Below are 26,827 nucleotides of genomic sequence, written 5' to 3' on the forward strand. Positions count from 1 at the left end.
TGAAACTGGTAAACTTAGGGATTTTGCCAGACCAGTAGGAGATGAGATGTAATACTATGTACAACTAGAGATGAATACCATAGTATAAGCGAGGGGATGGTGTCTGAATGAAACATGGGAGACCACAACTGACAAACTTAGTAGGACTTCATGGTGCAATGCCATTGTAGAAGGCCTAAATCATGGAAACACGTGCAAAAGAAATGGTTAAACTATCATTTTGCAATACACTTGGAGTAAACTGAGCTATACTTATAGCCAAGTGTCAGGAAGGACGTTTGAAAAAAGGATGTTAAGAGAGGATTGCTAAAATGATGCAAAGAGCCAAATTCAAGCCAAGCAGAAGCAGGAGCAGGAGCAGAAGTAGCTCCCATTGATTTAGATTAAAGAAGGAAATGGAAGGGTAGTACACTTAAGCATGAAGCAGAAGAGAAATTGCATTAGTAATGGAAGTGGGGAATTTATTTGCTTTGGGGTTAAAATATTGTTGTATGTATCACTGCACAGTTGATGCTCGCTTTTTCCATATTTCCAAATGTATTTGTGCAATCTTAATCCTAGGGGGTTGAGCTTTTGTTAAATATTTGTGTCTTGATGTGTCTTATAAAAATACACCAGTGACTTGAGGGGGAAGAAATGCTGGTGAACCTGGGCCCCAGTTTGTCTTAATCCACCTTTGCACAAAGACCATGCTAGGGGCAAGGAAGGGAATGGATGAGATGATCCATGGAATTTAAGACCAGGAGGGACCATTCTGAGCATCTAGTCTGACCCCCATGCATTACACAGGCCATAGTATTTCAGCCAGGGATTTCTGCATCAAGCCCATAACTACCAGTTCAACTAAACCATCTCTTTTAGAAATCCATCTAAATCTTGACTTAAAGATTTCACATGATGGAGAATCTACCACTTTCCTTTGCAAGTTTTTCTGATGAGTTGCCCTCACAGTTAAAAAAAATGTGCCTTATTCCCAGCATGAATTTGGCTAGCTTCATCTTCCAGCTGTTGGATCATGTTATTGCTTTATCTACCAAATTAAAGAACCTTCTACTTTCAAAAATCTCTCCCTCTAGTTTCCTAGTGGCACCATCTAGCTATATAGTTTATTAGGAATAATCAATAATATATATATTTTATGATCACTTGGGGATTTCTCCCTCTCTAATTGGATTCTTGTGGGATTCAATATGAGTAGAACCTGGTCTTTGTTCAGCAAAAGCTAGAGCTTTGTGATGGAAAATAAGAAATCTTTAAATGACGGTTCTTGGAGGCATGTTTTGTGATGTTACTGTTCAATGCAGCAGGGTCTCATATCCCCATTAGTTGTGAGAAAAGGATAAAATTACTCCTCTACATTAGAAACAAATCACAGCTAAATCTTTGCTAGTTCTGTAAATTTTAAATCCCCATTTTCTCTCACTAGTACAAATAAAAAAAAAACGCATAAATGGCTGGACAAACCTATCAAGAGTTCAAAGCAATCAAGTGTGAATTTCCCCTGTCAAACTGTTAACAAAATGGAAACCCTTTGACTGAGAGGTAACTTAAGAGATAAGTAGTTAGATGGATTCTACAGACAACAAGACACAAACAAATTAAACGTATTCTACTGAAACACTGATATAATTTCCCTCCAGAGAATATCTAAGACTGACAAAATAAACAAAGAAATAACATGTTTCTTAACTTGTGAAATGTGACAGTCAATGGCATATGGCAAAACAAGAGTAAGCAGTGCTGCAAGTTCTGAGTGCAAATATGCTGCTTGGAAACTATGAGGCTGTATTTTTTCTTACTTCAAACTCCTATTAACTTTGCTTTTACGAGCATCCGCCTTTTCGGTTTCCAACACCCCCTATCATTCAGGGTGATTTTGAGATCGGAGAACAGGACATTCTGGGAATCACCCAGGTAACCGTTTTGAACTCCAATGACATCTTCTACAGGCCCTGATTCAGCACTCCATCTCTGTGCAACAAAGCTCTTAGCCATATGCTTAACTTTGGCTTCGGTGGAATTTAAGTACTTGACTAAATATAAATGGACTTCAGCATGTGCTTGAATACTTTGTAGGATCAGGGCTGGAGTGGGCAAACCTGATAAGCTGTGCATTCTCATGGTGCCCATTTCTGTCAGCCATGATTTCAACTGATTGTGGAGATTTTAAAATCATAGAAATCTTATGACCTCTGGGGCTTTTCCCTCCTCATGAGCAAATGTCAGTTCAGTGATTATTGTATCTAGAATTCAGTCAGCCAACATAATATAGTGACCTCACTGGCTCAGTGAAAGCAGAGTCAACCAAAGAGTCCTCAGCTACCACCATGATGGTCATGATATATGTAAAAGCATTGACATGCCCAACTACTGTGCAGCTTACATTTTCTTGTTACTCCCAGCAATCATTTTCCCATGAGCAATCCATATGTCACTTACAAATATTCCAATTAGCCTTCACAGTTCATACACACATACTAATTCTTTCGTTGTATTTTACTTCATAGCTTGCCTTTAAAATGTCAGTTTTTCCCTCTAAGTTACAACTGCTTGCACTTTAAAAGTTTATTATGGAAACCAGACTGAGTTGTTGTGACTCAAAGCTGCAGACAAGATGGGGAAAGGATCTGGATCTTTTCACCTCTGGTCTCTGGTATGAATTCAGCCCAAGTCACTAGTCACTAAAAGTCACTGTTGTTTGATGGTCATTTAGAGATGTGTAGAAATGCCCAGTTCCTCATCTACCATCCCAATTGACATTAATCTTGTTATCCTTGTTCTAAAGTATTTGTATGGCCCCCATCACAGTCCTCAATGTATTTATCCTCACACAAGACCCCTGTGAGGTAGGGAAGCAATACAATCACCATGTCACAGATGGGAAACTGAGGCACAGAGTGACTAAATGACTTGCCCAAGGTGACAGGGGAAGGCTGTGTCAGAGCAAGGAATTGAAGCTGGGTCTGCTGAGTCATAGGCGGGCAGTGTATCTATTGGACCATCTTTCCTCTCTCCTTGGCAGTTCCAGCAGAGAAACCAATTGCTGAATGGCCATAAATACTGAGCTATCCTATCATTCCTAGTTGTGTTGTTTCTGGAATAGAAGTAGCACACAATGGGGAGTGGAAGCAGGAGAGGAAATCTAGCACTCTCACTGCCCATGCTGTAGCTGTTTTGCTAATGGAGAACTTCCCTTCCCATGACAGTCAGGTGGGCATCTCCTGCCACACTCACAAAGGTAATAATGAAAGGCACACAATGCAAAATAGAACCACCACCTAATGGCCCAATCTGGGGATAGATTTTTAGAGATAACAAGCCCTGGCAGTTCCCACTGACTTCCCTGTAAAAGTCTGGGTGCTCATTGCATCTGAAAAATCTGGCTTCTAATATATATTTTTGTTTCTTCTGCCACCAAAGAGCATTCATTGTACATTTGAGCTAGATTTTTTCAAGTACATGAAGGAGGCTGTCGATTTCCTTCCCAAATAAAAAGCGTCAATTACACAATGCCGCATTCCCTTCCACCTCTTGTCTGATAACAATAATGAGCTCTGTAACTTACAGCCCCGTACATTTATGTTGGCACTATGAGAAGCACTAATGCAAATTGAAGCTCTTCTGTGCTCTCAAACACTAACACACCATTCATTTCCTACTGATTAGTCTCAACCTAACAAGCATTTTGTTGAGCCCAAAAGAATATTTCATTTGTTGAGATAATGCTGATTGCTCACTTATGAGCTGCAACTCATTCAACAAGGAACAGATTGTTACATCTTGGTATCTTTAAAAAAAAGAAAAAACCCCAAACAACAACTTGGAGATGATATTTAACACTCAAGTCCGTTGCTATGAGAAGCAGATCTATTGCTGTGAATAATGGAGAGGGTTTAATCACACAATGGCACAGATACACTTAGAATAAATATTTAACAGCATGTTTTGCAAAGCTGAAGCATGTTCCAACCCGACAGTCAACAATTTGCGCCTGGTGCTATCATAGAGCATAATGTGAACTGCACTGATGTGCAGGGTCGCATCTCACTGACTAGTACAGAAGTGGATTTCAAAGGGATTTATATGAAATTTATCAATGCCCTCTGCTTAGATCTGATCATCCTCTCATTGGGGGTTTTGCATTCAACTTTAGTGGTGGCATCCTGGGCTCCTACAGAATATGGACATTACCATGTATGGCATCATTTCTCTGGGGCCTTAAACCTCCACTATATTTAGGAAGGGGCCAAACTCATTTTGCATTCAAACAAAGGGCTTGGAAGTTTGTCTCAAATGCAAACCTTAATGAGATACTCATGTCGGGTGGAAATGGGAAGGAGCAGAGGGGAAGAGTGAAAAATGGACAGTGGTCAGAATAAGAAACAAATACAGAGAGAATGAAAAACAAGCAAAAAAATATCAGAAACCGGTGAAAAAAATCCAGCGAAGTAGTCTTTATCATTTATTGGGAAGTTAGACTTGAAATTAGACAAAGGTGTCTAACCATCAGAGGAGTGAAATTTTGGAATAGCCTTCCAAGGGAAGCAGTGGGGGCAAAAGACCTATCTGGCTTTAAGATTAAACTCCATCAGTTTATGGAGGAGATGGTATGATGGGATAACATGATTTTGGTAATTAATTGATCTTTAAATATTCATGGTAAATAGGCCCAATGGCCTGTGATAGGATGTTAGATGGGGTGGGATCTGAGTTACTACAGAGAATTCTTTCCTGGGTATCTGGCTGGTGAATCTTGCCCACATGCTCAGGGTTCAGCTGATCGCCATATTTGAGGTCAGGAAGGAATTTTCCTCCAGGGCAGATTGGAAGAGGCCCTGGAGGTTTTTCGCCTTCCTCTGTAGCATGGGGCACGGGTCACTTGCTGGAGGATTCTCTGCTCCTTGAAGTCTTTAAACCACGATTTGAGGACTTCAATAGCTCAGACGCAGCTGAGAGGTTTTTCACAGGAGTGGGTGGGTGAGATTCTGTGGCCTGCGTTGTGCAGGAGGTCGGACTAGACGATCAGAATGGTCCCTTCTGACCTTAGTATCTATGAATCTATTGGCACCTGTTTTTGCCTGTCGAACTGAGTGGGGAGAAGATCTGCTATTGCTAATACAAGGCATAGGCTTCCCTTTAGCTAGAAAAAACATGCCTTTAAAAAAAAAATTAATCATCCTTGGAGTGGGGTGGGGGAAACCTCCTGGGATTTAAATGGCAGAAAAAAATGGTTTGTGAAGTCAGACTAGTTTGTGAACCTAAAAAGCAGTTTGATTGATTTGCAAAACCTCTAGCTTCACAAAGTTCTCCCATCTCTAATGAGAACTGACAGCATTTTTGTCCAGCTTCCCTGTAAAATATTGTTTTAGTGCTAAATCCATCCACAGAAATGGCTAAGCATTAGCTTTCCTAATTGCCTCTGGTTTTGTCTGCCAGCAACTGCAGATGGAGTTAGGGTGACCAGATGTCCCGAGTTTATAGGGACCGTCCCTATTTTTGGGTCTTTTTCTTATATAGGCTCCTATTACCCCCCCACCCCATCCCGATTTTTCGCACTTGCTGTCTGGTCACACTAAATGGAGTGGACTAAGCTCTGGGTTTGAAACACAGTGGCCTGCTGCATATCTCGGCTCCACTGTGCTGAATTGGAAGTGGGATCAAATAGTGGGTTTTTTGTGGGTTTTTTGTGCATTCTGAACACAGCGGTTTTTAGAACCACAGGTTTTTTAGCTTGCATAAAACACAAGCGTGTGTAATCTTTCCATAACTTAATTAGTGTAAAAACTCTCATATATGGGCTTGTCTACACTACTGTTTAAGTCGAAGTAATTTACGTTGCTCAGGGGTGTGAAAAGGCCACCCCCTAAGGGACGTAAGTTATATCAACTTAAAGCGGTGTCCACACCGTACTATGTTGGCAGAGACGCTCTCCCGCAGACATAGCTTCCACCTCTCGTGGAGGCGGAGTAGTTATGCTGAGAGAGAGCGCTCTCCCATCGGCATGGCACATCTTCACCCGACGTGCTACAGCAGCACAGCTGCACTGGCGTAGAGCGGTGGTGTAGACTTGTCCTTACACAAACCAGTAGCCACCATTATACACAGGAGCTCCATGACAATAGAAAGACAAACAGAAAAGAAACACTAAGGAACAAATACAAAGGAAATAGTCAAGGAAGCAGGAACAGTTAGATGATCTGGCTTGGCGCTGCCCATACACCTTATCTTATTTTTGTATTATGTACGCTCCTCTTATTTGCTTTCCCTGCTACAACCTCCACCCTCCCACCATTCAATGTGTCAGTTACAACAACTTACACTCATTTCCTCCTGCTAGGGACAGAAAAACGTTAGCTTTCCATCCATTCACTTGCCTATATACCTACAGGACATTCATCAATGAGGTATTTCAGCACCAAAGGCATGGCTGGAACAAGAGATATGATATATATCCTGTATCCATTATAGGATCATAGAACTGCCAGGCTGGAAGGAACCTCAAGAGGTCATCAAATCCAGCCCCTTGTGCCGAGGTGGGACCAAGTAAACCCAGACCATCCCTGACAGGGGTTTGTCCAACCTGTTCTTGAAAACCTCCAGTGATGGGAATTCCTTGGAAGCTTATTTCAGGGCTTAATTCCACTTATGGTTAGAATGTTTTTTCTAATATTTATACTGTATCTGTCTTGTCACTAGATTTCTCCCCTCTCTTTTTTCTGTTTCTTTTATCGCTCTGTCTCTCAAGTGGAACACAGAGCCAGTAAAGCTAAAGTGCCCGCTGAGCTTCCTGACTACCATTTAGGTTCCAAATGAGTTTGTCTCTCCCTACTTTCCAGCCTGAGCAGGAACTGCAAGAAGTATGGATGTTCTCCAGTTTTCCATGGAATTTCCTGTCCCAAGAGGTTAAGACAGTTTTGATCAAGCTCAGAGAAGCAACCGAAAGACCTAGAGGCTTTTAAAAATTTATCTGAACTTTTGGGACCTCATGAGGCCTGTGCATTATAGTCAAACAGACCTCTACCAATTTCTCTTTTAGCTGTGGGCTAAATAACCTGCACTTCCTCTTTGCCCTGCGCTGCCACTCCATTTTCTGCCCAAAATATGTAACAGTTTGCCAGTGAGTCAGGAGTGACTGAAATTGGCAGAATGGGTTTAAACTGAGAATGAGAAACACCAATTCTAACTTCTGCCTCCAGTCAACACAAAGATTAATAATAAGCCCTCAAGATCTCATATCTAAGCCTCATTGTGTCACCTCCATCAATAACATCAAGAACCAAGAAATCTTAATAGCGATCGCCATAGAATGCAATATCTCCTTATTACAAGAAAAAGGCGTATTGTGGAAAAATCTCTTTCCTGCACACTCTACAACTCCTGGTTCATAAAAAAGGGAAAAGAAATAAAAATTCAAAATCAGTTACAGATGGTCTGCTGTAATAATGTTCCTTTTTAAGATGCATTCATGTTTTGCAGTCAGTTATTAGTTGTTCTTTTCACATGCATCAAGGACTTTTACACTGACAAGTTAAACACAAGAGACCAAACCCCACGTTCACAGCTGTGAAATACCAGTGACTTCAATGGACGTGTATGGGTGCAAAAGCAGAATTATGCCAAAGATCAAAATACAGCAATTTGCACTGTATCTATATCATACAAATAAAGACAGACTAAGGTTACAAGATAGCCGTGCCTGGTAGTTTCAGTGACAAACAGCATACAGTAATGATTGACTGTGAAGCCATGAGTGACTTCAGATCATCCCAAACTAGTTCTGATAAACCTTCTTACCACACCCCAGTGTCACGCATTCTGCATATGCCTCATTTGTTATGCAAAATCAATATTAGGCATATGTGGTGTACACAGTATACACCAAGCAGCGGTGTGGTGTAAAGTTTTTATTAGTACTCATTTGGGGTGACCTGCAAAACTCACCACCCATGAGTACTGTGTTCATTGTAAACTAATGCTGGTAAAAGCTAACATCATGTATTCCATATTTTCTATCTACATAGCAGCTCCGTAGTTAAGGAAATGGTACAATTTTTGCCTTTGACAGGCCTTTTTTTTACCTTGTTTAGCTTACACACAATTAGGGAAAGGCAGAATATATCTATAGATGTAGATGTAGATATCCATTGTTTTCTCTACCAGATCAAAATTGTAAGTACATTTCCAATGCTCATCATAGTAACATCTTTGGAAGAAAAGCAATTTGAGAGTTTGAAAGTGGGGGAAACCGCAATACCGACAATAATAAGGATGGAGGAACCTAAGGAACAGTTGGACTAATACTAGAGAAATATATTATACATGCATCATACTGATACATCATATTCAGCATGATGTATCTGCGCAAGTGAGAGATTTATGAAGCTATTGGCATTGACAGGGCATTGTCTAAAAACAAGTGCTATAATTTAATTGTGTACATGTCATTGACCTCTAATATGCATAGATAGAATGATAGGCATAGACATTTCTAATTTCAGGTCCACATGTTTTTTTTAAGTAGGTGGCATAGAATGAATACCCATGACAGCCACAGAGTATTTCTAAGAGTTTATACCTGTAAACTTACACCTGTGCCAACCCACTCTAAATAAACTTACACTGAAAAAAATAATGCATTCTATAGAGAGACAACCATGCACTCACACACCTTCAAAATGGGACCTGTACCGGTTCTGATTGTTGAATATCGAACTTCTCAAAGGAGTGCCCAAAACATAGATAAGAAGCTGAAAACTGCTCTTTAAGTCACAGTGAATTGAGCTAAAACATTGATAGACAGAGTGCTGTAGATCTTCGTAGTGGCTGAAATGTATGGAGAGTGGTGGATACCTAGCAAAGGAAACATTAGAATAAATGAATATTTAAATATTTAAATTGACTATGATGTGTTTGAAATACATTTTCAAAGCATTGGATGTGAGAAACCAATGCTCAATTGGTTACAGATTCCTTGCTGGAAATTTGTGCAAGTGTCTCTTCTCCCCATTTCGACTCATTAGCAATAAGTGCTGGTTTTAAGTGCATAATGTCATTGTGACCATCCCCTACAAAATTACTCTGGTTCACACCCTCAAAATGTTTCCAAGGCTCCCCTTAAGCTGCCCTGTGGCAACCAGTAATACATGGTGAAAAGAGGACAAAGGGAAGCAGTACTGTGTTTTAGAGGGGAAAACAGGACTGGGGAATTGAACAAAGTATTCCAATATCCAGAGGGCTAGGCATATAGTAGGAACATTTAAGGATAAAGACTCATATGAATGTATTTTCTATAGAGTTAATTTAATACCAGTATTATATAAGTCCCAGTTTAACATGAGTTATATATTTAATCACAGGTACACTTATAATGTGCTTAACTTTATATGTATCAATAGCCCTGTTGACTTCAATGGGACTATTCAGGTGTTGCAAAATTAAGCAAATGCCGAATGTTTGCAAGATTGAGCCCTAAGTGTGGTTGCATTAAGGACACCTAACTATATTTAACAGTTCCTAAATTACATGATTAACTAGACAAACTGCCAGAAAGTCCCCTTAGGCTGTAGTAAAGTAAGCTTTCAAAAGCAAGCATTAGTAAAGAGGAAAAATCAAATTTCACACTGAATATTTTTCACTGCTTATCTTACAGAATTATTATTATTTCTCTGCGTAGTTACTTATATTTTTCAGGACAATGTATTCACTTTGGGGGAAACACCACACACACACACACACACACACACACTTCAAAAACTGATGAGTAAGCAAAAACAGCGCTGCTGTTTAAGCCCTTCACAGTTTATAGCCACATTTACATAACATTAAATAAGTCAACAAAGGCATCATTAGCTCCCATTAAAATATGAGAGAAGACATTTAAATGAACAAGACAAGCTAATTGGTAAGTAATGTTGTGTATCAAAAATTATGACTATAAGATTCCACAGTTAATGAGAAGCACTACAATTGTGTTTGCTACACATTTAAAAAATAAATTAAAGATGAATATAGATAGCTTGAAAAGTTTTCCAGCTGTCATTTGGGCAGGCCAAAAACTATGGAGGTTATACCTGCTGTTTAATAAAGTTTGAATTTTTCCATAATTGCCATCATATCAATGGATAGCAATCTATGGACCAGATCCTGATCTCAGGCTATGTGCCAGATCTTTAATCATACTGATGTTGAATAGCACCAGTCTCCAAGAGCATCCCATTGAATTCAGTGGGACTGCTCATGAAGTTAAGAGTTCAGAATTGGGCCCCTTTGTGCATAAAGGCATAGGAATTGTAAGACTAGAGGACACCTCAGGTACATCTAGTCCAGTACCTTGTCTGGGAAAGTAGCCAGTGCCAGATACTTCAGAAGGAGGTTCAAGAAACTCCATTACAGTAGGGCACATGTGGGGTCATCTGTGCTTTATGTAAGTCTCATCTTAAAACCTAATGTGATTGCCTTGTTTTAGAGAAACAAGAAGAATGAGATGCCAGTGTCTTGCCAGGTATAAAAATGATCACTTCTTATCAAGAGGGCTACATTTATTCTACAAATACAGAAATATAACAAACCACCCAGTGGCTCCTTTTGGTCTATTTTAACCATCATCTGCCTATAAATGCTCATGTTTTTTTAAATGGGGTGCCATGGAATCATTTTGCCAGCTCCCTAAGGGCTGGATCTATGCACTAGATTTCCTTTACATCAGTTACTTAGGGTTGAATCCAATGCCCAGTAGGAGTCTTCTCGTTGACCCAAAGTGTGACAGTGCTATTCTCAGCTTACAAACACTTTTACCACAGATGGCACTCCATTAGAGAATTGCTGGGTCTAGAACCTGCTCAGGGTGTTTGTGTCAAATTGGATGGAGAAAAAGGCTGGATAACTCCAGCTGTTGTAAAGAAAAAGAATGAATCGCCCAGGTCATTGAGACCGACAGTGTAGAGTTCAACAGAAACCATCGATGTTTACAGTTTGCTCCTCAGAAAGAACAATCAACAGAGCAAACTCTACAGATGGTGGATGCCAGAATAAGGGACTCAAAGATTCCAAACCAACCACAGCCAGTTGTCGCACCTAATGGACAGCCAGATGACCAAGTTTGGGTCATGTGATTAGAAAACCAGCACAATTCAGAGACACTTAACAGGCTGATCCGTACTGAGCTTCAAAGGTAGCGTGAGCGTGTACATTTTGTAAATGGCAGGAATGTAGAACTTAAAGGGGGAGATGTAATGGAATGCTAAACTGTATTGTCCTGTACAGGCACTAGGAGGCGCTGTATGTAACATACCTTATTTTGAAAAAAATAAGAGAAAGAGAAAAAAAAACCTTTTGTAGTGATAATCAAGGTGGGCCATTTCCAGAAGTTGACAAGAATGTGTGAGGAACAATGGGGGGTAGGAATAAACATGGGGAAATAGTTTTACTTTGTGTAATGACCCATCCACTCCCAGTCTTTATTCAAGCCTAAGTTAATTGTGTCCAGTTTTCAAATTAACTCCAATTCAGCAGTCTCTCGTTGGAGTCTGTTTCTGAAGTTTTTTTTGTTGAAGAATTTTTTAGGTCTGTAATCAAGTGACCAGAGAGATTGAAGTGTTCTCCGACTGGTTTTTGAATGTTTTGCGATTTGTGTCCATTTATTCTTTTACGTAGAGACTGTCCAGTTTGGCCAAAGTACATGGCAGAGGGGCATTGCTGGCGCATGATGGCCTATATCACATTGGTAGGTTATCACTGCAAACGGTGTTTTTTTCTGTCCTGCTGGTAACAGCTCACCTTACCTGATCACTCTGGTTACAGTGTGTGTGGTAACACCCATCGTTTCATGTTCTCTGTGTATATAAAATCTCCCCACTGTATTTTCCACTGCATGCATCCGATGAAGTGAGCTGTAGCTCACGAAAGCTTATGCTCAGATAAATTGGTTAGTCTCTAAGGTGCCACAAGTCCTCCTGTTCTTTATACCGTCTGTAAGCTAACCTCAGCCACACCTGGCAGAACTTTGAAGGATCTTATGGTGAGCGCATCTGGCGTGTATCTCACTAAGGAGGAAACTCCTTGCCCAGGCCATCTCTGACACAGAAGCTTGACCTGCTAGTAGTAGCTCTGTAACCTACCCTGTATGAGACATGCATATAGCCAGGGGATACATCTCTCTCTGCACCCCAACGCGAGCGGGGTACGTTCTGCTGCGGTCTGCTCTCCTCCAAGGAATAGAAGCCATTGAGTGGAAATGTAATGTTGCAACATGCATTAGCAAACTTGGTCAGCATGCCATGGAGAGCTGCCTCTCTTGCTAATTGCATTTTCACCTGGCCATGCCCCTGAATGCACACACGCACTGTTGCCACAGACGGGGAACCAGGTGGTACTTAGCTGAACATGCCACCTACCTGCTTTTCCCTTCCATTTGTGTTTCCCAGCTACATTTTATGATTAGTACATGTTTAGAGGAGTGCATAGGGCTCTGTATTTTTATCTCATATGCCTCAGATGTGAAATTGTAATGTGATTTGGTAACATCACACAATTAGATCAGTGTCCTCACCTTTACAGACATATAAAACTGGTACAAATGTACCCATTTATCTACTCCTAATTGATAGTGCCGGAGACACTGGTTTAAAGAATCTAGAAATATAAATCTACTATATTTGTATTCATTTTTTGTATCGCTCTTTACGTATATGTGCTCAGAGATGAGTTGTGGTAGCTGTGTCGGTCTCAGGATATTGGAGAGACAAGAGGGGTAAGGAAATATCATTGGACCAACTTCTATTGGTGAGAGAGACATGCTTTTAAGCTTCCACAGAGCTTTTCTTCAGGTCCTGAAGAAGAGCTCCATGTAAGTTCAAAAGTTTGTCTCTTTCCCCAACAGAAGCAGGCCCAATGAACGATATTTCCTCACCCCTCTTCTCTCTCAGAGATGAGTGCATTTCTGACAGGAGAGTCTGCTCTTATCAAAATGCAATTGTTCTACCATCCTTCAGCGTAATATTGTGAGATCTAAAAGCACAAAGCTAAATTTCACTAGGTTTGGTTGGCACCTAGATAGTGTTCCAGACTTGCACTGACCAAAAGTATCTGTGAACATTTGATCAAGTGAAATCCATGAATTCACGCCGACACTGAATTTTCATTCACTGAAGGCAAAAGTCTGGTAAATATTTGTGGTAGGTTTACACCGGCAATGTTGTCTGGCCCGTCTTGAAATCTCTTCTGATTTTTCCTGCTTCTGTTTATACAAGTGTCAGTTATTCAGTCAGGAAGCAGAGAGAATAACTGTTGCCTCGGGTGAGCAATCATGTACCACAAATAATGAATAGCCACAGATTTGGGCAAGGCTGTGTTTATTCACAAATAGTTCACAACCAATATTTTATTGCGACACAGGAGAGAACTTAAACATCTGATTAACACTAAGCATATGCTTAAGTCCCTTTGACTTCAGAAGGGCTTAAGCACATGCTTAAAAGTGAGCACTTTAGTGTTTTCCTGAGTAGCGAGGATTTCCTGAAATGGGGCTTCTGTCCTGAAATAGCCCTACAATGAGAGCTTGAACAAATAGGTTTGTAAATCTCATCATCTAGTCCAGATAATTTGCCCACAGTAAAAGGGTGAAGTTCATCTAATTTTTCACCATGAGTGAGTCATCCAGCTCTGCTACAAAATCTGACCCTTCATGTGATCAGCAAAACACTTTCCCTATTAAGCCCTATTTTGATCAATTCAGCACTATTCTGAGTTGAATCACCACCCAACTGATTGCAGGAACGCATGCAAAGGAGTAAAATGATAAATACATTAAAAACATAAATAAATACAGCTTTGTTTGGATGAGAATTGGATATGGGGGCTGAATAACAAAGTAAGGGAAAGTAACTTTTACATTGCCCAGCTGCACTTACAATAATATACAGAAACTCTGTGAATCATTTCATGGTTTATTAAATGAAATTTTGTTTGCAACTGGTGAGTTAGGAAAATAAACGTCCATGTTTGTTTTCATTTTACGTTTCCTTGGTTCGTCCAGATCTTCACAGCCTTGTGTGCCAGCATTGTCCTCAGGGGCTCATTAAAAAGCCCAGTGTTTGCTACTCTGATTGTCCGGGGAATTCAGCAACAGATTGCCATTAACCCCATGAGGCTGAGAGGTGGAAATTCTTGATGCATTCCCCATTGCTGTCAATAGGATCTGTCACAGCCTTTGGTACCAAAGGGTTAATTTTATCTCTCCTATTGCTGCTGTCAGACCTCCAATAAAACAGTATGTGACCACGATGGGAGACTGACCACTTAATACAGCAGTACCTGCCAAAATTGGCTTAAGACTGTTAGAGATCAAGGGGCAGAAAAATACTGCTTTTTCTAAAGTACACTGTATTACCACTGTTTACTTACAATTCTCTCTTGGAAGGAATGCTGATTCTTAGTAAAATGGTCTTGTTTCCTATATGCTCAGTTCCATAAGAGAAAGCAAGTTGTCTCTAGTATCTTGTGTGTACTAAACCTTCTCTGAAGATAATGAAGTTATAAACTACCGCAGATGGAAGTTCCAACCCGACAAGCGCTGGTTTTTCACCTTGAGATGTATTGTTGCTTTATTACTGGAGTGATTCATACGACTTAAGAAAAAAAATGGTTTGGAATACTCTGAAGCAGTAAGAAATTGTCTTTCAATGAGTCACAACATGGAGAGCCCAGGAAAACAGAGTCCCGGATACCTTCGGATACAATTTTGCAGCGTAACTCAGGATGTTCAGTGTGTGTTATACATCCCCCTACTCTGTGCCTGGCTCACAGGGGACTGAGTCTTCTGTGCGATGGACTTGACCTATTAGCTCAAGCTGTAGTAGCTTGTGCTCTTAGTTCCAGAGATTCAAGGTTCTACCCTTAGAAATGGCCAAGATGATGGCTGTTCAATAGCATTGGCATACCAAAGAAGCAGCATGTAAGCTTGCATGTGATATTATTATCTGATGGATACAAGATTATCCCCACCAGCTGAATTCACAGTTAACTTGATGGTCAACGGAGAGCCTCCCCTAAGGTAACATGGCCCTTTAGGAACATGAATTATTCCTACTTTGCTGACAGACATCTCCCTCTGCTGAAGCCATGGGCCAAGTTCAGTGCACTCTAGCAGCTCCATTGAAGACAGCACCCTGGAAGGCAGTCCGATTGCACGGGCTGTAGGAAGCACCATGTTGACCACCAAGTTCATGCTGAAGACACATGGGAAGTGAAGATCTGCAGTAGTGATGCTGGCTTCTATGCTGTTTGCATCTTTGATGGCATTCAAAACATTAGAACTCGCTAATGCATACGATTTTGTAGTGAAACTAAGATCTGGGATTAGGACTTTACATGACAAAAAGCTGAAGAGCAGAATTAGGCCCTGTGGCTCGGGTTTGGGCTCCTGACTCCCTAACTCCTAACTCTCCTTCACACAATGCATAGTCAACCTGTGGAACTCCTTGCCAGAGGATGTTGTGAAGGCCAAGACCACAACAGGGTTCAAAAAAGAACTAGATAAATTCATGGAGGATAGGTCCATCAATGGCTGTTAGCCAGGATGGGCAGGGAGGGTATCCCTAGCTCTGTTTGCCAGAAGCTGGGAATGGGTGACAGGGGATGGATCACTTGATGATTCCCTGTTCTGTTCATTCCCTCTGGGGCACCTGGCACTGGCCACTGTCTGAAGACAGGATACTGGGCTAGATGGACCCTTGGTCTAACCCAGTAGGGCCATTCTTATGGTCTTATGTCCTTATGTTAAGACTCCTTTGAGAATCCCAGCCTGTGTGTCCTATATTGGGATAGTGACATTTCCATCAATTTCCCAATCTGCTCAGCTCCAGAGACCAGTCAGACAAGGTCTAGCTAAACAAATACACCCTTAACGTAGATTTAAGAGCAGTCCTTGAGACTTACCTGCCTAAATACCTGAGGTAAAAAACGGGAGCATTTTAATGTAGTAAGCAGCAGCATATGTACTAGACGATGCCTAAGGGGAAATCCTCAGATGCAGAGCAGACCGAGCACTTAGAAGCTGTATACAGAATGAGCCATCACCTCCGAGCTAGGGATGGGGCCATTAATGGAGGAAGAGAGAGAGCTTTGCCTAAGGGTGTAAGAACAAGACCAGGAGTTAGAAACTCTGGGTTGCATTCTGGCTTAGTGTCATCTCAGGCAGGCCAGTTCTCTGTTCTTTCCTGTCTCCACCCCCACCGCCATCTTATAAAGGAGATACTCATACTTACTTACAGCCAGAGGCAGATTAAGGTTTCCTGGGGCCCTGGGCCAGAGCAAGTGGGGGGCCCCCTCCCCACCTCTTCCACTTGCAGTCCCGCCCCCAACCTCCCCACCTGTGCCCCACTAACAGCCACATCCCTTTCTGCTCCTTCCCTGGGGTCCCACACCTGTTCCACCCCGGGTCCCCCACATCCCACCCCCTACCACTGTGGTCCCACAACCTGTTTGCTACTTTCTGTCCCTCCCCACAACTGCAGCCCCAAGACTGGAGAAACCCTGTCCCCTTGCTGCAGCCTGGGGCAGGTAGTGAGCACTCCTCCAGTCCTGGGGCTGCAGCGGAGGTCCTAGCGCTGGGGCTTCCCCCATTCCCCCGCCATGCTGGTCAGGGTGCTGGGAGCTTCCCCTGCCACCCCGTGGCTTCTACCAGGGACACAGTCAGGAGGGGGGTCACTGGGGGCTGCTTTTGCTGGGGACAGAGGGCACTGGGGGCTTCTCCTGCCACCAGCTTCTGCCAGGGAGCAGGGCTAGGGGATATGGGGGCTTCCCCCACCATGCCTGCCCAGGACTCCAGGGCCCCCCAGTTGGCTGGGGCCCCATAGGCCCAGTGGCTAATTGGCCACTGCTTACAGCACAGCACAGCAGTTCTGAAGGGGTTTTGAGCTTTGAGATCCTTGCATGGTAGGTGCTGGAGGAACCCAAAATATGACTACGACTGACCTTCTAACAGAGGAAAGCAATCTTAAATCCAAACCATTTGTGCGACTCACAGAGAGCTACTGTTGCATTATTCATGACACAGTTGCCTCTTCTTCAGTGGGCTAATATTTTCCCCCCATACAGCATTCATAACATGAATTCTCTCTTTCTTAACTAAACTCCACACTTCTTTGTAGTGGTCTGTAATAGGATTCCTACCCATACTTAGCAGAGTCCACATCAGAGGCAGCACAATCAGCCATCCCATGAAAAGAGTTCCCAAGAGCTCCTCTTACAGAGGATTGTAAAATGTATAAATAGATAACTCTCTCTCCCTTTGTACCTTCTGGCCCCCTATCCTATGCTAGAGTAACATATTTGTCATTAGGGGACACAATATGCACTTAGATGTTTGATATGCCGGTCCAGATCATATGGAGCAGACAGAATTTTTGAAATAGATGGAAACTCGGAAATGTTTTGAAAGTGGTTAGAAAGAGTGTTAAGAAGAATTAGCCATGGCAGCTTACTTGGTAGTTTGTTATAGCTCGCATTTTCTAATGCATCATATTCTTTTATTCCCCCAATTACTTTCTTTGTGTGAAAGACAATTCCCAAGGAAAGAACACTTCACTGCTTTGAACCATTGCCAGCAATACGCACCACAACGGCTGAAAGCAAGAGAGAAGGCCTGGCATATCTCTTAGAGCTTTGCAAAGGTGCCTATTTCCCCCTTCTTTTTAACCTTGGTTTTCCCTTAATACCATTCCTGATTAGATGAATTTCATTTTTCTTTTTTTTTTTCCTCCTCTCCTTTATTGCAACTTCTATTTCTGTTTTGGGGTTGTTGTTTTTCTTTTTATGAACTGAGGTTTGGTTGGTAATTACATCTCATGAGTTTTCAGTCTCCATCTTATTAAAAATAGCATAAAATCTATTAAATGATTTAAAAAAAATGTGACTGCAGGATTCCTTACACCTGATGCTCCATCTGTAGCTTCCACTACAGATCCATCTTGCAGCCAAAACTATGCTAGTTCATCCCATAGCCACCAGACAGGAACCCCTCATTGAGGGAGAATTCACACCCAAATCTTCATCAGCATCAAGCCTTCACAACTCCTCTGGCATAGCTCCAAACCAGCACATCACATCAGAATTCCCTCAAAGACTGGTAAAGTCTGGATACAGCTTTGACCTTCACCTCTGGCTCTTATGGCATATCTGTAGTGGGAAGATAGATCCATCTCTACTCACCAGAACAAGAATGCTAAATAGTTAATACTTTTTTAAAGTTTTGGAAGGGATATTAAACCGCAGGCTTCAGGGGTTTAAGCCCATCTCTAGTGACAAGAAAGTAGGATGAGAGGGTGTGGGTGGGGGTGGGGAAGACTAACCCATGTCTTCCCAGTGGAGTGTTTTGTGAACCTTCTGTAGCAAAGCGAGACTCACCGGTGTGGCCCCTCCTGCTTGTCATCTCAGGAATTAGCTCTCCAGCATATGGAGCACCTCCTCCTGGCCAGCATCTCTTTTGCTGCTGGTCCCCATGTCCCTCCCAGACCCCAGTGCCCCTTTACCTTGGGGTGCTGTCCACTGGCACTGCCCCCACACTCTGGGTCTCCCCTACCAGGGGAACCCCCAACCCTCTATCCCCACCTTGCCTCAGTGGCTACTGCCAGTCATCATCTAGCCCCCACTCACTGGGGCAGACTGCAGTCTGTAAACCACTCATTACTGGCAAGGGAAGTTTGGACCTGCTGTCTTTCCCTGCAGCCCAGTACCTCTCTTTGGGCCCTGAACAAGGCCTGCAGCCTGAGGAGTTGCCAGGCTGGAGCTCCCCAGCTCCTCTTGCCTTTCCCCAGCACTTCTCTACCTCTGGTACCCTGCTCCCAGACAACTCAGTCCTTCTCACTCCACCACTAGAGAGAGAGACTGACTTAGCTCCTGGCTCACAGCCCTTTTATAGGGCCAGCTGTGGCCTGATTGGGGCGTGGCCCCAGCTGTGGCTGATTCTCCAATCAGCCTAGGCTTTTCTCTCAGGAGCGGGATAACTGCCCAGCTACACCTTCCTCTGAAGTATCTGGTGCAGGCCCCTACTGGAGTCAGCACACTAGACTAGGTGGTCCTTGGGTTTACTCCAGTCTGGCAACTGCTGCCTGTCCAAGGAGCATCCTCTTCACTCACAGAAGCAGAAGTGATGACCTCTTTTAGTGATGATAGTGACTGAGAACTGGTGATTGTGATAACATCTCATGGGGAAATATGACTTATCAGTCATTTAGCAAACATTTATTTTTCCAGGAAGAACATAAGGCCCATCCTGCAAGCTTTCTGCATGTGGAAATCCCTTGGGGAGAGCTTTCAGGATCAGGGCTATAGGAAGGGAATCAAGGAATATTCAAATAGAGGAGCCTAAGAGCATAGAATCATGGAATCGTAGGACTGGAATGGGACCTCGAGAGGTCATCTAGTTCAGTCCCCTGCATTCATGGCAGGCCTAAGCATGTTCAGTTAGGAGGAACCTAGCCCAGCAGAAACCTTGGGAATCCAGTGTGGACACTTCCATTGCAATCTCAGACTGACTCTTCGTCAGCTGCCAGTGAAAGAGGCAAGCTTCCTTGTACTCCGCATAAGGGAGATCTTTACACCTTTCCATGGTCTTGTGCTGCAAAACCTTAGAACATGCTGGTGCGTTTGCTTATTCTGGCTTGACGTATTAGTGGTGAGCTGAGGCCCATAGTTCAGGGATGCTTGGAAATAGAGATTTGGCTCAGGCCCATCCCTATTTCATTTATTAGCATTACAATTCAACAAACAGTAGCTCAGTTAAAAACTGGCAAAGTTAGCAAGGGTTAGTGTGGCTAAGTATTTACTCCAAGAAGGGTTCAGTATAACTATATTTCCTTAGCATCTACATGTGCATACGGGTACATATTTATAGCCTATGTTTTATTATGCTTAGAAAAGTCTCAAGGTTTCTAGATTTCTTTCCCCTCTTCCCGTGCATGGAACTGCCTAGACATATGAAAGCCAAATTTTCGAAGGTTGGCTCTTAATTTGCAATACAAGGTACTTAGAGGTCTAACTACCTGATTTGTGCACACAAATCCCCTTTGCACATGCACATTCTATTGTTTGAGCACGCAAATCACTCTGCACACAGATTCAGGGGTTGGATTGAGGCCTCTTTGAAAATGTGGCTCTGAATCTCAACTGTTATTCACACAAACAGAAGAAAAACAAACCCAACGCTTCCTGCCATTCTTGTGAATCTGAAGTGTTAGAATCGTAGAATCATAGAATATTAGGGTTGGAAGAGACCTCAGAAGGTCATCTAGCCTAGTGTTGGCAAAACATCTTTCCAGTTAGTGACATCAGTAGTGATGCACAAGAATGTGCCAGGGCTGCTTTGCTGCTGATGTGAAATAATTAAAATATTAAGCTCAAAATATTTCCTGGCCCTTTTCAGATTCATTGTTATCTGGATCTTGATGTTACCAGGAACATATTCTGAAAACTGCTTATGCTTATTAATTGGCGGCTAATGAGCAGTTTCTCAATCACTTTAAAGCATATGAGCCAGATTCTGTGCTGCACCAAATGAGCGCATGCACGGGCAGGATGTCAGGGAGCAGTTGCCGTTCCCTGATTCAGTGGAATAATCTATGACATCCCCATGAATTGGAGCAGCCTAGGAGTTGCTATAAATTACGCCAGCTGGGGATGGTCTCTAAGGAACCATATACCAGCTGAAAAATGGCACAGCGCAGCTGCTTTGCTTCACCCTCCTCCCTCTCTGAAACCTCCCCTATGCTACGTAGGAACAGTGGTGCAGGAGCCTGCTCTGCCCCCTTGTGCCAGTTGAGAATTTCCCCTGTTTGTGAAATCTCCGCTGACTAGCTATGGTCAGGTTCCAACTCCTTTGGGCCACCTGAGCAGTGCAAAAGACGCAGTTCAGGGGAGATAAACTAGCCTTATACTTTAATACACAGACACAGCGATGGCATCCCAGTCAAGTGCCATGGAGCTCAGTATCTTAGAAGTGCCATGAGTAGATAAGGTTAAGAGAGAACCTTTCTAGTTGAGAGCAAAGAGATCATCTTGAACACCTCGGTTTTGTTCATTTGTAAATAAGTCCTAAGTATGTTTTTAATTCAACTAGTTAAATATTTTATCCATATTGTCATATGGATGAAAAACACTCCCCCCCCCAATCTTGGCTTCATTTTAGTTGCAAAATATTTTGGATAGACTCTGATTTAACATATGTCACTGGAAGCATTCAGACATTATGAAAAATGCTGTTAATATAGCGATATTGTCCTACTTAGCACTAATTCAGTGAATTGTTGCAGAAATAGAATTTTCATGACAATATTTTAAGCAAGATGCCAAGCGTGTGCATCTTTTATAGGAGCCAGTCTGTGCAGAAATGTATCTACATCTGAAATTGCCCAGGGCCATCCCGTGTCCATTGTTTGTGCATGCAAAATGTTTCACTGTCGTTAATGTGTTTTCTCCCCTTTCCCTCTTCATGAGGGAAAAAGAAGAAGGGGGAGAAGGGAGGGGAAAAAAGATACAGAGCTCATTTCAAAATCCATGGGAGTTGGATACTCCCAAAATTCCAACAAGATTACACAGAAATCTCATCTGGTAAATATTACACTCTGTTTTTGTCTTTGCTAAAGTTTTTACACAAGTTGACAGCTTGTGGTATTGTGCCACATTTCAAAGTTAAGGTTTACAAACATCTGGATGAGCTTCAACATGCCATTTTACATGGACCATGATGTCTCCAGGGCACACTGCTTGTTTGTTTGTACCAAGTGAGGTAGCAAAGATGAGTTTTACTAGAGAACTATGGAGATGTTAACAGGCAACCCCACTCCCATCATTCACTGACTCTAGGGTTGGCCTTCGAGAGATTAATCCCTGTGCTGTTGGGTGGACATTAGAACTAGGAAGGAAATGGTTTTCTTGTCCTATGAAAATCGGTGAGATTTTGAAAAAGTTTCCCATCCCAAATGAGAAGAAAAAGTCAAAATCTCAAATATTTTTGCAAACTGAAAATCCCAGAACATTTTCAGTTTGGATCAATAGAAATGCTTAATTTCAACAGGATTAAACTTCATTTTGATTTTGACCATTGTTAATTTTTGATTTTTTTTTTTTACTGTAAATAGCTTAAATTTCCAAACAAAAAGTTGTTTGAAACCAGAAAACCATAACATTTTCTGGATGATTTCAAAACTTTGTTTCCTGTAAAAAAAAAAATTCCAACCAAGGCTAGTGAATATGCTTTTCTTTCCTGGCACTTTGGGTCTCCTACATTGGGTGAGCAGATGGCTGCATCCTCCTACATCACTGCAGGCACCTAAGATATACATATATCTATGATAGTTATATGCCCTCGCCAGTACCAGACCTGAGGACCTCACAATCTTTGGTGTATTTATCCTCACAATGCCCCTGTGAGGTAGGGCAGGGCTGTCATTCCCATGTTACAGATGGGAAACTGAGGCACAGAGCAGCTCGATGTCTTGCCCCACATCTCACAAGTAGTCTGGGGTGTAGCAAGGAGTGGAACCTGGGACTTCCAACTCCCACACTAGCACTATAACTAGAGCCAGGTGGAGAAAGATAATTTCATTTCACAGAGGAGTTTGATATTTCAAAATGTGGTTTTGGTCTGATTCAGAGCAAAACCCCAACATTTTGAAATTCTCTGTGAAAGGGAATGGAGCCTCCCTATGAAATAGTGCCAGATTGGCACCTGTGGAGGGCACATCTCCAAGGGTTCAACTGTACATGTGAGTACCATGAGGAAGAGGCAAGGAGCATCCATTGTGCCCTAAGGTGCAATCCCCACCAGAGCTCCCCCAGGCACAGGGACAGTGCACAAGTTGCTACTCCATTCAGTGGGTGTAACATCCTCACCCCCATGTAGGCACTGCCCCACGGTCCCCCCAGCATACTTCAAACCAGCCCAAGAAGAGCCATGTCTAGGGGGTGATTCAGCCTGCATGTTTATTCACGCCAGGATCACCAGGCTCCTGTCCAGCCATTCTATTTTCTACCATTCTCAGTGAAGAATTATTTACGCAGGTTGGGATTTCTCCCTTCCTTCACCATTTCCTTAATCAGCAAACCCCTTTGTACTTCATATTTAGTTATGCAATAAAATGAATTGTGCATGGTACAGAGCAATTTGGTATTGTATACTGCAATGCAATAGTAGGAAGTGTAGTACCTTACTGTCATATAGGGGTGTATGGCTGAAGTATAAACACAAGCATGCTGTAAGTCATGTTTACACAGGGGGAAGTGTGGTCCAGCGCAGGACTAGGCATCTGGGATCTGTTCCCATCTCCTCTACTAACATGCTGCGTGACCTTTGGCACATTACTTGACTTCTCTGTGCCTCAGTTTACCCCCAGTAACATAGGGCTAATAATACTTATCTGCCTTTAGAGGCTTAACTAATTAATTTCATGGGCTTTGATGAAACTTGCTATCAAAAGTGCAAACAGGTATGTTGTTCCTTTAGAGACCTGTGTAGGCTGGATAGTGACAGAGGCATTGGGGTTGGGTACAAGCTGTGCACAGGCTACAAGCAGTAATTCTTTATTCATTTGCAGACCGCAGCACGGACGGCCAACCTATCTCTGCTGCAGCTGTTACAGATCTTGTTATGGCATTAGGCTGACGCAGAGCGATTTCCTTCCAGAGGATTCTGGCACCGAGCACAAGCCTGCTCAGACCCTGAGTGAGGAAACCATTGTTAATGGCTGTGATGACAAGGAGGTCTCAGGGAGAGCCCAGCTAGAGTCCGATGTGGCTCAGGAGCATGCGGTGATGGGGGAGTAGGAATGGGACACTCAACCCTTTTACCACTGAACTGGCACCGCTTCTAATCCACCACAAAAAAGAGACAATAGAATGGAACACCTGGTACCAATTTGGGTGCATACAAATGCTACCCATGTGCTGTGCTCTGAACTGTTTCTAGCAGAGAATTTTGTTTTCTGGTGGGAATGCTCACAACAATTGATATGCTGAGCAGCCTTTGGCACGGCACCGCTTTCAGTTTGGGACACTGGTGTGTACGTGGGGGAGCTTCTCTCTTCTTGATCCCTGGGTGGAACCCCCCATTAGTGTCAGTATTCATTCACCCAGCGAGGAGAGAACAGACCCCTGTAAGAATGTATCAGTGATTTAAAAAAACAAATCCGGGCATCCAGCATTTCAAATAAATGCAACCTCTCTAGAATGTCTTTCTGCTATATTGGTCTAGTGACATTGCCTGGTCTAAGTCTCTAATGAACAGGGAAAGAATATCTTCTCCAAATGAGATTCCTTTGATGCCACAGCATTCCTTAGGCCATCCCGGAGAGATCCTCCTGAATGCTCAGTGTTTCAAACTGTACTCACATGCAGATTTCCTATCTGAAACATTTCCACTGGTCTATACAGGGCCAAAGTAACTCCCTGGAAGCTGCTCAGTCTCTCATAGTACACAATGGGGATCATTTTAGGCAGGTTATTTCAATAAATTGTGCAAGCTGAATAGACAGTTATGATACATTTTGCTGGCATCCTTTTGTCTGCGAGAGACGGTGGGAATTGCAGCCTAGGATGTAGATGGTTTGCAGTGTCTCATGTGACTGAATAGTCCAGTGCGAGATTTGCATGATCTTTGGCAGTTATTGCAAATGTCTGTGTCTTGGTTGGGAGCTGCTTGCTTCCTCGGGGCTCTTTTCTCTTCAAGCTTTGGGGGGCCAGCTTCTGTCATGGACTTTGATACCCGGATGGAGATGATGGCGCCACTTGCTACAATCACTTGCCAAGATTTCCCATTGGTCAGGATCAATTCCAAATTCGTTCATATCTCGCTTGCATGTGTCTTTATAGCAAAGCTTGGGACTTCTTGTTGTTCTTGTTCTTGTAACAAGTCACCGGGACCAGCTGGCATTCACCCAAGAGTTCTGAAAGAACTCAAATGTGAAATTGCGGAACTATTAACTATGGTTTGTAACCTGTCCTTTAAATCAGCTTCTGTACCCAGTGACTGGAAGATAGCTAATGTAACGCCAATATTTAAGAAGGCCTCTAGAGGTGATCCTGGCAATTACAGACCGGTAAATCTAACGTCAGTACCCGGCAAATTAATTGAAACAATAGTAAAGGATAAAATTGTCAGACACATAGAAGAACATAAATTGTTGTGCAAAAGTCAACATGGTTTCTGTCAAGGGAGATCATGTCTTACTGATTTATTAGAGTTCTTTGAGGGGGTCAGCAAACATGTGGACAAGGGGGATCCAGTGGACATAGTGTACTTAGATTTCCAGAAAGCCTCTGACAAGGTCCCTCACCAAAGGCTCTTCCATAAATTAAGTTGTCATGGGATAAGAGGGAAAATCCTTTCATGGATTGAGAACTGGTTAAAAGACAGGGAACAAAGGGTAGGAATAAATGGTGAATTTTCAGAATGGAGAGGGGTAACTAGTGGTGTTCCCCAAGGGTCAGTCCTAGGACTAATCCTATTCAACTTATTCATAAATGATCTGCAGAAAGGGGTAAACAGTGAGGTGGCAAAGTTTGCAGACGATACTAAACTGCTCAAGATAGTTAAGACCAAAGCAGACTGTGAAGAACTTCAAAAAGATCTCACAAAACTAAGTGATTGGGCAACAAAATGGCAAATGAAATTTAATGTAGATAAATGTAAAGTAATGCACATTGGAAAAAATAACCCCAACTATTCATACAATATGATGGGGGGGGGGGGTAATTTAGCTACAACTAATCAGGAGAAAGATCTTGGAGTCATCATGGATAGTTCTCTGAAGACGTCCACGCAGTGTGCGCGGCAGTCAAAAAAGCAAACGGGAGGTTAGGAATCATTAAAAAAGGGATAGAGAATCAGATGGAGAATATCTTATTGCCCTTATATAAATCCATGGTACACCCACATCTTGAATAGTGAGTACAGATGTGGTCTCCTCATCTCAAAAAAGATATATTGGCATTAGAAAAGGTTCAGAAAAGGGCAACTAAAATGATTAGAGGTTTGGAGCGGGTTCCATAGTAGGAGAGATTAAAGAGTCTAGGGGGAGGTCCCGGACGCCTGGAAAAAAGGCTAATGTAGTGCCCATCTTTAAAAAAGGGAAGGAGGAGGATCCGAGGAACTACAGGCCAGTCAGCTTCACCTCAGTCCCTGGAAAAATCATGGAGCAGGTCCTCAAGGAATCAATTCTGAAGCACTTAGAGGAGAGGAAAGTGATCAGGCACTGTCAGCATGGATTCACCAAGGGCAAGTCATGCTTGACTAATCTAATTGCCTTCTATGACAAGATAACTGGCTCTGTGGATGAGGGGAAAGCAGTGGATGTGTTATTCCTTGACTTTAGCAAAGCTTTTGATACGGTCTCCCACAGTATTCTTGTCAGCAAGTTAAAGAAGTATGGGCTGGATGAATGGACTATAAGGTGGCTAGAAAGCTGGCTAGATCGTCGGGCTCAACAGGTAGTGATCAATGGCTCCATGTCTAGTTGGCAGCCGGTATCCAGTGGAGTGCCCCAAGAGTCGGTCCTGGGGCCGCTTTTGTTCAATATCTTCATTAATGATCTGGAGGATGGCGTGGACTGCACCCTCAGCAAGTTTGCAGATGACACTAAACTGGGAGGAGAGGTAGATACGCTGGAGGGTAGGGATAGGATACAGAGGGGCCTAGAAAAATTAGAGGATTGGGCCAAAAGACATCTGATGAGGTTCAACAAGGACAAGAGCAGAGTCCTGCACTTAGGACGGAAGAATCCCATGCACTGCTACAGACTAGGGACCGAATGGCTTGGCAGCAGTTCTGCAGAAAAGG

At 42.7% G+C, this 26,827-nt stretch overlaps 1 long non-coding RNA gene across 1 annotated transcript in view; it reads right to left on the reverse strand.

Annotated features, from left to right (window-relative positions):
• The window catches only part of LOC141991847 (uncharacterized), an 85,012-nt gene that overhangs the window by 9,282 nt on the left and 48,903 nt on the right, over window positions 1-26,827 (reverse strand). Inside the window, exons 2-3 of the long non-coding RNA XR_012640483.1 lie at window positions 15,934-16,123; window positions 8,669-8,850 (exon numbers count right to left, since the gene is read on the reverse strand). This is a non-coding gene — a long non-coding RNA (uncharacterized LOC141991847). The remainder of the gene's footprint in view (window positions 1-8,668; window positions 8,851-15,933; window positions 16,124-26,827) is intronic.

The sequence above is a fragment of the Natator depressus genome, chromosome 8 (genome assembly GCF_965152275.1).
Source record: "Natator depressus isolate rNatDep1 chromosome 8, rNatDep2.hap1, whole genome shotgun sequence".
Taxonomy (NCBI): domain Eukaryota; kingdom Metazoa; phylum Chordata; order Testudines; family Cheloniidae; genus Natator; species Natator depressus.